We start from the raw sequence: 10,531 nt of genomic DNA on the forward strand, positions 1-10,531 counted from the left end.
ACCGTATTGTCCCTCGATACTTGGAGACAAGTTTATTTGCCGCATGGAGGTATACGTCATTCCCTTTCCCCGTGGCGAATCCAGTCGTAATGAATGGTCCTCGGGTAGGCTTTGAAATGCCGTGCAGTGCACGAAATTCCTGCTCCCCTTACTTTCACTAATTGCTCCAGAGCTCTTAACTGATGGTGATTGTTCGGAATCTACTCAAGCAGCACCCAACGATATCAACCGGAGTTGTCCTTAGCGTGAATGTTACGCAATCGAATTATTTTGTTTTTCTCGCAAGCTGGTATGCGTAGCGAGGTGCATTCTTCAAAACGATATTCCTTCTCGCCATGCCGCACTGATAGTTGGGTGCAGAAAACCGTTGCGAAATATATCCCCAGCAGCTGCTTGATTCCGCTCTGCGACCATCACTCATTCGTTTTTTTGCGGAGTTTTAGTGTCTGCTCCTCGCGTCTTTGCGGTTGAAAAAGAAAAAAAGTTGGAAACTATTTTTGATTCGCAATACTACCCTTTCATCAACGCCGAAAGCTAGCCATCAGTAAGCGTTTGACGGTGATGTGTCACTCGGCCGTGTTCACAGTGCTATGAAAGTATGCAATTTAAAATACCGGCCTCCGTGCCTCGTGTGATAGCCCTCGTCTACCAAATCGCTGGTTCGAGTCTTGCCTGAATGGGTTACCCCTATCCAGATTCTGCGGTATGCTGTGGATTGTTTATTTTTTAATTTTTCTCAGATACTTGATTTCAACTTCGTAAAAAGTGCTTTGTGCAGTACTATCAATGTGCTAAAAAAAAGTCTGGCCGATTGTTTAATATGTAGAGGTCGCTCAATAGCCATAAGTGCAATAGCCATAAGTGCAATTATGATGACTGCCAAATTCCGGGTTCTCAAGTTCGTTTGTCGTTTGTGATTGACAGCTATTTCGAAAACCATCTTCCTTTGGTCTTCAGATCGACGGTGAGGAGTCTTGATTTTCGACGCTTTATGCAGCACTGGCCGTCCTTCCACTGAGAGCTGATTGATCAGCACTCTCTTTCATACATTGCCGATTGGGTAGCCATGGTCTCTGTATTTATAATGGGTAATGAGACTTGGGTCATGGTGCCAGAACGCGCTGGAACGCCGATCCGGTACTGGTTTACAAAAGGCAGTATAGTCAAATAAAACTTTTACCAATTTTATTGCCACAATATTTCTAATAAATACAACCGTAACCAAAACAAAAAATGTAATAAAATGTAAATAATGACTTGTAATAAAACAGGCAGAGTAACATTTCACTTTTTAAAGAAAGTTAAGAAAAGTGCGTACTGGCTCTGATAATTTCGCCATGACGTCAGTGGTCATGAGGATTTCCAAGGATTCTCTGATATAGCTTGGAAAATAGCGGATGTTTTTTGCCACTATCTTCGCTCTTTTGAAATTAATTTTGTGGCCTACCTCACTCCAATCGTGTTCTGGAAAGTGGAGTTGTTACTGTTTTGTAGATCTAACAGGCTTCTTCATTCTTATCACTATTCCTCGGCATGTTTCTCCAACATATTCGCAAAACTAGGGGACGCCAATTGCTTTTATTTGCTCCTGTGTATATCAGAGTCATGCGCTTATTTAAATTTGCCATCGAGAGAATTAATCAAAATTATGAGCCTTTGACTGGTTATTCACAAATAAACATGACCTCTACTTGAAAAAGTGTTTTTACTTCGTTTGGTCATAATAATTGACCTTATTGATTGAAGGAACTATGACTACAATCTCAGTATTTACTGAGTTATTCGATACGATGTAGACGCAAACACTAACCAGTATACCATGTCCACTCCTCAGATATTAGGACCGTGATATGCTTTCGAGAATGAATGAAATACAAAAAGAAAAGAATGTTATCAGCTTTCTATATGATTTTTAAACTTGTATGCCTTTCCACCTCCACATATTATTGGTATCCAGTTGTATGAATGTGAAGACTTTGTTTTAGGATAATGTACATCTTGCATTTTGAGCGCGATGAACACGTATTCTAATATCTTTTCAAGAATTACTATTATTTTTCAAAGTTTGACTTTCTTAATTCATACCATGAACAGCGCTTTATCGGATGATAGCGCTTTTACGATAGCACAGCAAGTACTTGAAAAAGATATTATCTCCTTTTAATGGTTAGTCAAAATTTATAGAATCTCTTATTAGCGCCTCTTATATTCCCTCTATCTGCTGATCAATACCACTGTTGCATGAGCAAAATCTCCAGTAAGGGAACCCAATCTACTGAGCCTCATTGCTTGCGATGACAATGTAAGCGGAGTACAAGAGCAAACTTACGATACTGAGCATGCCTCTGAGAGTTGCTGAAAGCCCCACTTCCAAGATAGCTTGAAGCGGCACCACGTGATTCATCTTAAGGCCGTAGGTGTATTTTGTGTTTATAGGATGCAAAACTTAATGGTACACACTCACCAACGTATGGCGAAACGACTATTCACAAATGAACTAAAGATAAAATCAATCAAATTCTCTTTTTTCCAGCGTTATCAATTTTATTTATACGTCTCTATAAAGCAATAATAACCACTCAGTTAATGTTTCATTTTCTTGCAGTCATAATCTTTTGATACCAGTGACTCAGGAGAAGTAACTATTTGAATGATAGCAATTTGTTATACAGAAAGATGGGATTGACTTCAAGTACACTGAGGTTGCTACTGATGCTAAATTAATATGTTATGCCCAGGACTGTTGCCTAGTCATTCGTCGGGAAAATAATATATCTATGTCTCCTCTCCTATTCGAACTCACTGAAGGTGGACTGCGCATCAATTTTCATTAAGCTCATTCTTTCTTTCCAGTGTGCCTTAATTTTTGAAAGTAATTTGCAAGCCATGAAAAACAGCAGATAGCTATTGATACACGTCTCCGAACTCCATTGACAACTCTTTCATACATCTATCATTCGTATCTAAATGCAGTAACCAAGTATTTCTATTGTCAAGCACTTAAAATACCCCGCAGCCGGACATCAATCAACAGCACCACTTAGCATCTGTCGAACTCTTCTCAATCCTTGGGCTCAAAATCCGATCCCATTATCCAGGTGAATCTAAGACCTCATCATTCAAACCACTCCAGGCGTTTAGCAGTCTCATTTAATATCTCACCCCTGCGTGAGTGTATATTTATCATTGGCCTTTCACGGTTGGCCTCTCCAAAATGTTTTTTTTCTTCTTGGTCAGAGACTAAGGTTAAATTTATCCGACCAGTTCTTTGTAGGCGAAGTACTCAAATGGATTTCCACTCTTTATCTTTTCTATATACTATGAGGTACATCATTCATATATTTGGAATACATTTTATAATTCTTTAACTTAAAATTTGGGATATACTTATTAATTTTGAAAGTAGAAAAATGCAGTGAATAAATAATGATCTATAAAATTGCATGAGTTATATAGTAAAGGAGCAAGAACGGCATGCTCAGAAAACTTTTGCAATCCAAGCCAAGACTTTTGCATAATTTATCTTGCAATATATGCCAAAAAATTAGGTCTAATAAAAAAATCGCACATTTTTTAGCTAAAAATGACCTTATAAAGAATAAAATAAATAAGCAAAAAAAACAAATAGAAAACAAACAAGTGTAATTTTTTGTTTTCTAATTCTCCTAGCAAGAAGCATAAGCTCAACTACAAAGGACAAAGAGCCATAATTTGAAAGTATAGAATTGAGGTTCAGAAACGGAAAAGGTGTAAAAGTAATAATGAAATTAGGAGGTTAAATGAAAGAGTCAAGTTAAGTAATTTTTATGCAAACGCAGGAGTATATTTTAACTCTAATGATTAGAAGTCCTACGAAAGGGTTCAGTAGCTTCCAGGGCGTGATTAAATATACGATATCTCTTTGTCTTTGGCAATTGCTGTAAAATATTTTTTATGCATACATTTTTGGTTAAAACTCTCTATGAAGGCACATTGGTTTGACAGTGAGCCATAGGATTTTTGAGGGAACCCTTGAATGGTCTTGTGAAAATGGTTATTATTATCCCTCTATGAACTATTTACCCAAACGAGTACCTACAACGTTTTACACTATCTGTATGCACATCAAGCATAGCACTTCTCATTCTCAAAATAGCACCGAAATGAAAAATGAAATTCCTAAAGTATTGTTTTGTACGACTGAATTAACATTAAAAAGAAGAACTTTGTGCTTTCACAAAATTTATTCACAAATTTTCACAACCATGGTTACAACGTTAGACGTCATCGCCCGATGATGACGTCTAACGTTGAAAACATGGTTGTGTAAATTTGTGAATAAATATTAATGTAAAAGCACAAATTTCTTCTTTTTAATGTTAATTATGAATCGCTTTCACCAAGTTACGCCTCGAGCAATCAATTTTACGACTCAATTCTTTGGTTGAGCAACATAAGTCAACTCAATTCCTTGGTATGAATTGTAGCTTCTCCATTGACCTAGCTAACCTGAATTTACTGCATTCGACTTCTATAAGTAGGCATTATTCAACCTATAGCTGCTGAGTTATCTGAGATTTTTCATCAAGAAAACTACTTTTTTTGTGAATTGCTTACGACCAGCCAGTTTGGTCATATAGAGTTTATTTTTATCCTTAATTTAAACTATTTATTAAAATGAACCCCTTACTCTCGTGGTTTATATCGCGGCCCGGAATAATTTTCGCCGAGGCAAAACATGTTAATTCCGTCAACATTCACGCGGCGGACTTCAATTTACCTCGCTCTTATGAAAGAAGTGCCTTTTACTCAGCACTTGAGCGAAAGAAATTCCGAGTAATTAATAAAATTCATCCGTAAAAACTCGTATTGTGTGGAAATAGTTTTAAGCCTAGGTATTATCCGGCAATCTATCATCAGATGACTGCAGTTAATTACAATTTCACTAATATCCCCGCCGCTGCTAAGGCCGCCTTACATACTTCTCAAATATCTGGTTATCCGTGGAGGCTCGCAAGTTTAGCGTAATTTTATTGATTTATTTTTCATCTTGCGCACGGCTCCAGCCTGAGGTAATTCAGTAGAGCGATGAATTATCTCCCCAAGGGATAACCTGTTCAGTTTCAAGCACGCGTGCTGGGTAGAGCGTTCACATTTGATTCTCTCCCACTTAGCAGCTAGCTTTCACGGAGCCTTCGCGTTCCCACTTCCCCCAGCAATCTGCAGCATTTGCTTTCGTTGCCCTGCTATTCCACGCGCCCCGCGTCTACACGCATCGCTCAGATGGCTTCGTGTAATCGTTCACTTTATCAGCCGACAAGGATTTCCTCTTTCTGTATCTTAAGCCGCTCATTCACCTTCCCTACGCCACTCGATATCGTCCCCTCCTCTCCGCCAGTTCTCACAGACCGCTACGTGGCGGAATACTGTTTTAAATCCTTTAACAATACCCGCATGCAATCGAATTTGCACAACCTGATTCGTTTGCGTACCTGAGTTAATTTTTGAACTTTTTTCATTGCTTGCTTGCTAGGAATGCTCAACAGAGTGCATCTTGGTGGCCATTACGGAATAGAAAGAGAGTTTATCAGAGAAGGAGTTAAGCTCTTACGGCTAGGAGAGCACAAACTGAAGGGGGTGATGCAAATAAAATTTGTTTTGCAACTAACCTTAATATTTGCATATTTTCCATCTTCTTTTATCTAGCATTTATGCTATAATGAAAGCCATTAAGTAAGCGTTGGGTTAAAGGTTTGAACTTACACGACTGCTGTCAGATCGAATTTAGGGATCATTATAGAGGCAATATGGAATGTTTCTGAAAGAAATAATAACTAAAAGTGTCTGACTGCAAAACTGAAGAGATTTGCATGGTATATATTGCACGGTAAAAGAAAATATGATGGAGGCTGTAATCTAATCTGAGAATCTGATACTATTGGGAGAATTTGTAGATGAAAACAGGATTGTATTGAACATAAATGTACAAGGAGAGAGCAAAGATTAGTAAAATTAAGTGGACGAAATTACTTAAGGGAAAATAAGTGGAAACCCTGAGATAAGTGGAAGAAGAGGTTTCTGGAAGAAAGAATGATTAAGTGCATTAATATTAAAAACTCTGTACATTGCAAATGTCTTCTCCCTTTGCTGCTGAGCCTTAATGCTTGCGATGCCAATGTAAGCGGAGTGCAAGAGCAAACATACTACAGTGAGCATGCCTCAGAGAGTTGCTGAAAGCCCCACTTCCAAGATAGCGCACAGTGGCATCACGTGATTCATCTTAAGGCCGTAGGTGTATTTTTTGTGAGTACAGAATGCAAGACTTAACGGTGCACAATCGCCTACGCATGGCGAAACAACTATTCACAAATGAACTAAAGATAAACTCAATCAAATTCTCTTTTCGCCAACGTTATCAATTTTATTCAAAGCAGTGTGATCAAGTTTAATTACTTTTCGAAGATGTGCTGTCATCAAAACTGAAGCCAACGCATTATTAGCAGTTTTATGGGGAATTATGAAAATTTTAAAATAAATTCTTATTAGCTCCTGATGCCTCTACTTACTCGTGTCTAAGGAATTATTTGGAAATAAAATTTCCTTTCTTAATAAACAGAATGAAAAAAATACCTTCTGTCGAAGTCAGTCGATCACATTCGTCACGTAATCTCCGATTTCAACCATGGTCGATTGCACGGAATCCAAAAATCACGTCCGCTTGTATTTAAATCCGATTTTTTTTAAGTTCACTCGCAGGGTGCCTGCAGATAGGAAGTGGGAATCGGGCGCAGTTGACCAAGCAGTCACCGTCTCCTCCTTTCTTAATTCTCGAAACCGCACCCAGCGCACACGACTCCCTTCAGATCCCCTATCTCCACTCTTCTCTCTGCCGACCTCTCTCTTTCTCGCCGCGTCGATATGCAACAGGCAGCGGGATAGAAAGAGAGAGGATGATGAATGGATCGCTCTCCTCGGCTGGGCACACGCGCTTCGGCTCAACTCTCACCCACTTCCGCTTGCTGTGACGTCCCCAGAATCGTCCACGCCCCCCCCCCTCCATCCAATAACATCCACCCTCCATCACAATCCAGCTCTCAATATTCTCTGATATGCTGTGGAGTAGGTGTGCAGTGAGCGATAACATTCTTCACATACATTGATGCTTAGAAAGTGATGCGCGTCGGTCAATGGGATGATCTTCAGAGTGTTTAGTATTATAATACGTCAGGGACACTCTGCAGCAACCATTAGGATGAAGAGCGTAAGCAGTTGGACAACAATTCATAGAAAATGCATTCTACTTAAGATGGGCTAGGCGCATTCCTGGCGAAATGACTGGATTAACTTCTGTCGGATTTCAAGTCGATCGAGAGATTTCATTCTTTTATCCGAAATATCGAAGAAGTTCATCGCGTTGCTCGGTAGATACCTATACGTATTATAAGTACGAATCCAATTTCATTGGAAATTAGCAGATTTATTTCGTTTTAAATACTTATTTCGTTAATATGGAGTTGAATATTAACCAGTTTTTAATAGTTTGCAAATCATATCGATAGGTTGGAGGGTTGGATAATTAGTGCAGAATAATTTGAAGTATTTCAAGATGCGATGCTTATTCTATCCAAATCCAATCCAATATCGTGTCCATGTGTAACTCCATTTTAAGCAGTCGCTCTCGATAGGCTCCTTTATTCTCCCATCTTCGTCTAAGGCCTCGCTCATCCTCTTTCGCTTTCCCCTGACGCACATTCCTTGTTCGCCCCAAAGACTATCCATCGTTCTGGACAGAAACTTTTTCCTTCGAATGTTAATTATGATAAATCACCATCTCAAAGATTAGGCTAAACACCGCCCTCTTTAAAGAATGCTTCAGTGGGGCTCATCAGCTGTGAGATATCTTCAGGGAAGGTAGAAACTTCGCGAGGAATGGTATCCTCTTAATGTTTGATTGGTGCCTCTTGGCTTGAGTAGACTAAGACAGGAACGGGGAATGCCTAAATGATGGTGACTCTTTCCTTGAATTCCAACGTATATCTTGAGTCTTCATTCCTTGCTCATATAACACGGCTGCCGTTCGGTAGCATGACACTGAGATTAATTTCACGGCGTTAAAGTTTGGTTGGAATGTCATTTATCTTATGATTCGAACTATTTTACTATCCTGGTCGTGTTTCGTGTGGTTGAAACTCATCCATGTCAATTTCTTTCCGAGTCTTTTTTCTGTATTAATTTTGAAATTCTTTCAAATGGCTTGAAAAATAGAAATTTTCCGTCAAGTTGTTGTTTTCAAATTTATATGCGATCGCATAAATATTAAATTATACTCGCTGCAATGCTGCTTGCAATGGATAAATTTGACTTATAATTTTCCTTTATTTTGCTCTCGTTTGGTAAGCTTTTCATTCATTTATTCTTTTGTCACTGTTAACCCCAGGTTATAGCCTACTTGTAGCAATATCTATTATGTGAATAATGTCACAAAAACCGTTTCCTCATCATGAATATGATCACCAAGTTAGCCACTTGTTTATGTTTTTAGTTTTGGCTTTGAATTTTCAGGTCAATTCATCGATTCTATTCCTTTTGTTTGCATTTATGGTTTAGTTATTGTTTACTTCGATTCTTTGTCTTTTTATATTACAGTCTTTTTGTTATTATTTGTACAAAACTGTTTTTTAAATAACATTTCCTATAATTACCCAATATGCTAACATATTTCGTTCCTTATTTTTATTGCAGGCGAATTTATTATTACATCGTACTTTTGAGAAGTGATCCAGGGAAAATAACGTGCCCGAGGTTGTAAACGCCTGAAATTAAACCTTCATTAAAGTTCCAGACAAACCCTGCCTCACCGATATATATCCTGCGTCAGGGTTGGCGATTGGTAAGTATACCTAATTTCTAAATCATGTCACTTTTGAAGAATTTCGGACTCAATTATGCTACCAGTCCTCATCTAAACTTTTAATATAAGAGCGAATGTTATTCAGAGAGCCAGCGTGTCTATAAAAACAGGCTTATTTCGTTATTCTATTTTCGATCCCTTCTTTTCGTCTGCTGTACCACTTTAAGTTTACCTCAACCTAGATCATCCAGTCCTTATTCTATGTAATCCTTTTCGGAATCTAAGAGCTTTTCCAAGTTCCTCTATGCCTATGGATGTTGAATGGAAGTATATTTTGAAATTTGTTCAAGATTTAGAGCAAAAATTGCATTACTTCGTCACATATTTTTCATGAATAGCTTACTAGTGTTTATGTATGCATGATAAAAACAACGATATTTTGTTGAATGATGGGATGTGCATCGGTAATAGTAAAAGTAGGCCATCAGTAATCTTAAAAAATCGTTTATTGCCTCACTGCGTTTTCATTGGTAACATTTTACTTCACTTTATTTCACCTCTTTAGTTTCTTGTGCACAAGTTAGCTCCATTTTTCTTGTATCTGACTATACACTGTTCTCTCCTGGCAAAATCTTATATTTCAATTCAAAATTGTTCCACTATTGCATCTTGTCGAGAAAGTAGTAAATAACACAGCGGCAAAGACTATTTCTATCCCTAGACACAATTCACGTTCTTGTGTTTGTGAGTTGCATTGAGAATCGTGCATCCTACCAGTGTCCATGTGTACGCCCCTTCAAGAGAAAGGGGCCATATTTTCTATCTATTTTTAAGCTTATCGGTCCTTCGCTGCAATAACGCGACGTGAGAACCACAGTCCTCCCGACTGCAATATTTTCAAGATTTTATTTATTTGCACCTCGCTGTGACCGGGGTGCGAGCAGAGACTACAACCGGCACTCTGTCTTAAGTCGATGACAAATGTGGGTCGAACAAAATACGCCTGCTGAGACTTAAATCATTTTTCTCCAAAGATTTGATCTCCGCTCGAGCACAAATAATCATTCAGCTCGGGTTGGCTCTCCCTTAAAAAAAAATAACTGTAGCGCTACATTAGCTGGGTCGAACGAGCACTAACAAGTGGTGTTAGGAGAAAATACCGTCTTTCACGGCTTAGCCCATTAATTCTAGTCCAGTCTATGATCAAGGGATCTTCTTAGCTCCGTCAGAAGGGAGTTGAGGGTCTTTAGGAAGTAGATAGCGGAGACGAAGCCGCTTCCCCGCCGCGAGTCGTCCTATTGTCCCCGGTGCACAACGTCGACAAATGCCGGGGCGAGTCTCTCTGCAGAGGAAGAGCATCGGGCTGGTTTAAGTCTCCTGATCATCCGCATCTGCCTAACTTTCCCATCCATACTCTCTAGCCGGCCACGCCTTCGAGACGAGACGGTCCCCCACCGAGACTCGCTCAAATCTCCTTCGAGTCCCGCCCACCCCGACCGAGCTCCGATTTCTTCCCCGGCGCCTCGTCATCTGTATCCCAGCTCCCGGCGCCATCTCCCGTCGGGCCTCAAGTGGCTAAGAATTGGGATGGCAGTCGAAGCGTGATAAAAGTCACAACCAGTATCTGTTCTACGCCTTCGTACCCAGAAGCGAAACGTTGACACGCAATAGAACTAAAAAAAGTGGGCCAAAACTTCGCTA

This window comes from Ischnura elegans, chromosome 2 (assembly GCF_921293095.1).
Source record: "Ischnura elegans chromosome 2, ioIscEleg1.1, whole genome shotgun sequence".
NCBI classification, from domain to species: domain Eukaryota; kingdom Metazoa; phylum Arthropoda; class Insecta; order Odonata; family Coenagrionidae; genus Ischnura; species Ischnura elegans.